We start from the raw sequence: 7,004 nt of genomic DNA on the forward strand, positions 1-7,004 counted from the left end.
GCACTGGCTTTTCAGTTGTTACAGAAATGTCATTCAACTTTCAACATTTTTTAAAAAATATCAGAATATGTTTATACTGGTTAGTAAAAAAAAAATCTTCTCCATGTTGTCAATATTTTTACAGCTAAAGGTAAAGTCTGATCCAAAGAAGCCTGAACACAGCCAAATGACAGCTCAAATCTTAATCCCATCACTCGATCCCAAACTAGGGTGACAATTCACATCAGTCCGAACCACTCCACTGATCTCTGCTCCAACCACCAGTTCCACCAGTTGTGATTTTGCTATTGGGGTGAACTGACCATTTATTGTGCCTCAATGCACAGTGCATCAGAATGGCGAATCTGTGGAGAACACCAGGAAATGAAACTAATGGGATGTTTTAGAGTATACCGTATTTTTTGCTCTATAAGACTCACTTTTTCCCTCCTAAAAAGTAAGGGGAAATGTGTGTGCGTCTTATAGAGCGAGTGTAGGCTGCGCAGCTATCACAGAAGCCAGAACAGCAAGATGGATTGCTGCTTTCACTGCGCAGCGATCCCTCTTGCTGTTCTGGCTTCTGAGATTCAGAATATTTTTTTTCGTGTTTTCCTCCTCCAAAAACTAGGTGCGTCTTGTGGTCTGGTGTGTCTTATAGAGCGAAAAATACAGTAGTTCTTTTGATCCGCAATGTATGAAAAGACTGATTTACAGTAAGGTACTTATTCACATAGGTTCAAGTCGATAGAATTTGAGGGCCGGTCAAATCATGGCTTTGCGATTGTTTCCCCACCCCCCTCTTTTATCAGCCCATAAAATAAAGGACTCTTCTTTTTTTTTACCATGAAGGTCTCTTGGTATGCAAGGGTTATTTTTGTGAACCTACTGAGTATCATCTGGATTGCCTACAGCACTGCTCTTTGAAACATGTAGTGTAGATGTCACAGCTGCTCCTGCTCTAAAAGGATATATGCACCCTGTTGAGATGAGAGTAAATATGTTCCTAGAAATACTGAGGGAGGGGTGTGTGTGCGTCGATCTATTTATCTAGTAGGTTTTCGTGACTCTTACGAGCAAAGGAATGTTTACGGAAATAGATTATATTAGTGGGTTTTAATTTTTTTGCAAAGATGATATCCTAGGGTCTGCAGGGTGTGCACAGCCTTGAAATATATTAGCTCTGGTGTGACAGTCATCAGTGTAGCTGATCCAATGGGGTTGTGACTGCAGGGAAGGAGAAGAAATGTTCTCTGTGTGTATAATACAAATCACCTGTCTTTAAATCACAGTGCTATGCCTCTCTCCAGGGGCAAAGGAAGGCGTCGTGACACCCAGGGCGGGCACCACTACGTAGGACGCATGTGCGTCATCACTATGTACGACGCATGCGACGTACATAGCGATGCCACACATGCGCTGTATAGTGGTTTGCCGCCGGCACCGCTCCAGCACCGTACGGACGGAGCCAGGATCCTCTGCTCGCGGCTGTAGCGGCAACGGAGGGATCCCAGCACCATCCGTACAGTGCTGGAGCGGCACCGGCGGCAAACGCTATACAGCACATGTGCGGCATCACTACGTACAGCGCATGCATGCGACGCCGCACATGCACTGTAGTTAGCGGTTTGCCGCCGGCGCCGGGATCCTTTGCTTGCGGCTGCCGCTGCGAATGGAGGATCCTCCACATGCGGCTGAGGCAGTGGGATGGCTGTTCACGCCGCTGCGAGCCCCCGCAAGGTTACTTCTTGTCACCCCCGCAGACATGGAACCTGGGGCACACTGCCCCCTGCCCACCCCGTTGTGATGCCACTGCCTCTCTCTCTCCACCGCAACTCCTCCTGCAAACGGAAGATGTGACAGATACACAATATACTTGTATATTGTATTAGCAAGACTGCATCCACCCCGATTAAGATTTCTATACTGCGTGCTAACCATGCATTAGTTTGAGGAGATTGGAATTCTGGGCCAGTTTAGCCGAATGAGTCTGAGAAGACACAACTCAAGAACTATCGTCCCATATCCCTGCTTAATGTGGATTACAAAATTTTTGCTGATATTTTGGCTAAAAGACTTTAAAAAGTTTTAGCAGAAATGATACATAAAGACCAGGCTGGCTTTCTCCCTAGTAGACACTTGTCAGACAATATGAGAAATGTAATTAACATCTTGGAAAAGTTACAAGTGAATATTAATACAAAAGTGGTTTTGATATTCGTAGACGCGGAGAAAGCCTTTGACAATATTTCTTGGGTTTTTATGAAGAGAAATCTGCAGGGGATGGGGGTTGGACAAAATTTTGAAAATGGTATAGGTGCGATTTACTCTGAACAAAAGGCTAAACTGATAGTTAATAACATAGTGACAGAAGAATTTAAAATTGAGAAAGGGACACGACAAGGCTGCCCAATTTCCCCACTGCTCTTTATTTCGGTCCTGGAGGTTTTGCTAAATATGATAAGAAGGGACCAGCTGATTCAGGGTGTCCAGGTCGGAGCAAAACAATATAAACTTAAAGCCTTTGCAGGTGATCTTGTATTGACATTACAAGAGCCAGTACCTAGTACTAAAAGGGCTTTAGAATTAATCCAGGAGTTTGGTCATGTAGCAGGTTTTAAGTTAAACAAGTTAAAAACTAAGGTTTTGGAGAAAAACTTGACACCAATGGAGAGAAAGAGGTTTCAGAAAGAGACAGATCTGACATTAGTAAAAAAGGTAAAATACTTGGGGGTGAATATGACTGCTAAAAATGCAAATTTATTTAAAGATAATTATGAGAAATGCTGGTCAGAAGTGAAGAAGGATTTAGAGATTTGGTCGAATTTGAAGCTTTCCTTGCTGGGTCGGATTGCTGTTATTAAGATGAATGTATTGCCGAGAATGTTGTTTTTGTTTCAATCATTACAAATCATTGACAAGATGGATTGTTTCAAGAGGTGGCAAAGAGATATTTCTAGTTTTGTCTGGCAGGGCAAAAAGCCCAGAATAAAATTTAAGATACTTACTGATACTAAAGACAGAGGGGGGTTTGCCCTGCCGGACTTAAAACTTTATTATGAATCAGCAGCTTTTTGCTGGTTGAAGGAATGGCTACTTCTTGAGAACACTGACATTTTAGATCTTGAAGGTTATGATAATGTATTTGGATAGCATGCATATCTGTGGTATGGCAAGGTTAAAGCGCATAAAGCATTCAAAAACCATATTGTCAGGAAAGCACTATTTAATGTCTGGACAAGATATAAAGATTTTTTGGAGAACAAAACCCCAAGGTGGTTATCACCTATGGAAGCGAAAGCTATGAAAAAACTTAACATGGAGGCAAAATGGCCAAAGTATTGTGAAATTTCCCGTTATAAAAATACTCTAAGATTTAAGAAATCCCTCTATAGAAAGGAACAATGGGAGGCACTCGACAAGGCGATCAAATTGCGGGACGACAAAAAGTTCTGGGAAATAATTGCTCAGGGAGTTTCACCCAAAGGGATAACTGTAACCAACAGTATTTCATCTAACTTATGGTACCAACATTTTCCCCGGCTATATACAGCTCCAAACATTGCTAAACCGAGCCAGTTTCCTCCTCTTAAAAACGATCTATTAATGGGCTGGGATCCTGTTACCGAATTAGAATGTTTACAGTTAATTAAAACACTAAAGAATGGCAAAGCTCCCGGTGAAGATATGATTCCTCCTGAGGTGCTTAAATTAAATGCCCAGTGGTGGGCTGCCTTTTTGGCCCAACTTTTTACGGTAATAAATGATACATGCAAAATCCCAGAAAACTGGAAACTGAGCCTGGTAGTCCCCATCTATAAGAAGGGAGACCCCCAAGACCCCTCAAACTATCGCCCTATAAGTCTCCTGGACATTGTGTATAAACTTTATACTCGCCACCTGCTAAATAAATTGGTTGACTGGGCTGACCGCTCTAACTTGCTTAATCCGGAACAGGCAGGGTTTAGAAAGGGCCATAGTACAATAGGCCATTGTTTGGTATTACAGACAATGATAGATAAGTATACAAAGACACATAAGAGCAAACTTTTTGTGGCTTTTGTAGATCTCACATCCGCTTTTGACTCAATCTGTAGGGACAAATTATGGCAAAAACTATATGACACAGATATTGATAGACGACTTTTCAAAATACTTAGAGAGTTACATACAGACACCACAGTTAAAATCAGAACTGGGATGTCAGGCAACTATACTGACCCACTGCCACTGGGGAAAGGGGTTAAACAGGGCTGTTTGTTAGCGCCGTTCCTCTTTAATTTCTATATAAACGACATTGTTCAACATATGGCAAAGTATAAGTCATCAGCTCCTGCCCTGGAAGGCAAACACCTGAATATACTGCTATATGCTGATGACATGGCGGTCATGGCACTCACTCGAAGGGGCCTACATAGCATGCTGGAGGGGCTCGTAGCTTATTGCTCCCAAAATTCTCTAAAGATAAATTATGATAAAACAAAAATTGTGGTATTTACTAGAGCTCGCCACACATTTAGATGGTCTTTAGATGAACACAAAATTGAACAATGTCCTCTCTTTAAATATCTTGGTATCACTTTCCAAGCTACATCTAGCTGGCTTGCCCACTTCAAGACTGTAGCCCTTTTAACACGTAGGACAATTGGTGCTCTGCTCAGCTTTTTTTATTCGAGGGGAGGGCAACTGGTGACCCCGGCACTAAAAACTTTTGTTGGAAAAGTGATTCCCCAGATGTTATACGGAGTAGAACTCTGGGGATGGAATCAGAAGTTGTTAGAACGGCTTGAAATCTTCCAAAATTTTTATCTCAGAAGAATTCTAGGCCTCCCTCAGAGCACTCCAGCAGCTTTCCTAAGAGTGGAAGTAGGATTACCTTCTGTGTCTGCCAGGGCCCACTTAAGATTCCTGCGTTTTTTCACCAACCTCATAGATGCCCCGAACACCTTATTGGCTAAACAAGCCTTTGTATCATTACAAAATAATACCACTTGGCATAAAAACCTGCTAGACATTCTATCTAGATACAACCTACCTGAGTTTAATACTCTCAAATTGTGGAGCCCTGATAAAGTTCGGGAATGGATCTTTGAAAAAGACGCCTTTTTGGACTCCACTAAGATAAAAAACTCTGGGTTTTCCTACTGGTTCCCCCGAGTAAAAGCAGTCAAAATCTGTGCCAACTACTTGGTGGAGCTCACTGATCCCACCCTTCGGAGAGCTTTTACTATGGCACGGTTTCAAACATTGCCAACTGCTTATTTGACCGGTAGATACACAAAAACCCCAGTAGAACATCGTTTATGTCCTTGCCTTATGAAAATTAAAGAGGATCTTACACATTACCTCCTCTATTGCCCCATTTACTCGGGCTTTAGAGACGCATTGCTGCAAATTATACCCAACTCTATAACCAGTCCTGAAGATAGAGTAAAATTTTTGTTAGTTGATGCAAACCCACGCATTACCCATGTGGTAGCGGTTTTTGTGATGAAGGCCATGAAAGCCAGGGAAAGATTCATGGACGACAATGTAAAGACCCCTTCATCGTCTGTTTAACTCGTTGCTCGTTTTCCCTCCTTTTATATTTTGTGGGAAGAAGGTTTTGTTGGCATAGTATGTAATGAATTTTAATGTTTTTAACTATTGTAGTGTTGATGTTTGTGCACAGGCATGGTCCTCACAATAAATGGATTTGATTGATTGATTGATTGTGAAATTTTGGAACAGGAAGGTGACAAGCTGAAATTGCAGAGTTATGAGAAGCTCAAAGGGAAGGTGCGAGACTGGTTACATTATTTTCAAATAAGAGAGGTTTATAATCAAGATAAAAAAATTGGTTTCCAGGTGGAAAAATCAAAGCTGGAAACAGAATTGTTGGAACCCAATGCTAAGATATTGTCAAGAATGTATAATTTGCTGTTGAAATGGAGTACTGAGGAAGAAACGGTAAAATCTGCTATGATTAAATGGGCACAAGATATTGGTCATAATATTTTGTTTGCCGACTGGGAGCAGTTGTGGACCACTGCGATTAAATTTACGGCATGTAATGCCTTAAGAGAGAATATTATGAAAATGATGTATAGGTGGTACATGACCCCAGTCAAGCTTGCAAAAATATACCATTTGCCCGATAATAAATGTTGGAAATGTAAGGAGATTGAAGGTACATTCTTTCACCTTTGGTGGACGTGCCCGAGGATTAAGGCTTTCTGGGAGATGATTTATAATGAAATGAAAAAGGTATTTAAGTATACTTTCGTGAAGAAACCAGAGGCCTTTCTCCTGGGCATAGTCGGCCAATTGGTGCCAAAGAAGGATAGAACTTTTTTTATGTATGCCACAACAGCAGCAAGAATACTCATTGCAAAGTATTGGAAGACACAAGAATTACCCACCTTGAAAGAATGGCAGATGCAAGTAATCGACTATATGGAAATGGCGGAGATGACTGGCAGAATCCGAGACCAGGGAGAAGAGTTGGTGGAAGAAGATTGGAGGAAATTTAAAACTTATTTACAGAAGTATTGTAAAATGTATGAATGCTGATGACATTGAATTAAAATGAAGGGGTTCTAGTAATAAGAGATAAAAATTTGAAATTTGGGAGGTAAAATAAATAAGGATAAAGTAGTAGGATACGAATTTGCTGAACTAATTGTTAAAAAGGGATATAAAAAAGGGAGGCGTGAGGAAGTCAGGAAAATAAGTTAATTGAAGATGAATAATTGGAAAAGAGTGATTTGTGTTTTTCTTATTCTACTTTTTGAGTGTTGATTGTCTTTTTTTGTTTTCTTGTTAAACGTTTGTATTTTATGTATCGTGAAAGTTTGTATTGTTGTGTTTTATATTTTCTTTGTGTTTTATTGTTCTATTTTTTTATTGTTAAACTTAATAAAATATTATTTAAAAAAAGAAAAAAAAGAAAATGCCCTTAAAATGTTAACTGAAATAGAAAGATATTCAACAAGCACCTGAAATTCAACAGGTATGAATTATTCCTAGAGGTCACAGCTACCACCACA

The sequence above is a fragment of the Podarcis raffonei genome, chromosome 2, assembly GCF_027172205.1.
Source record: "Podarcis raffonei isolate rPodRaf1 chromosome 2, rPodRaf1.pri, whole genome shotgun sequence".
NCBI classification, from domain to species: domain Eukaryota; kingdom Metazoa; phylum Chordata; class Lepidosauria; order Squamata; family Lacertidae; genus Podarcis; species Podarcis raffonei.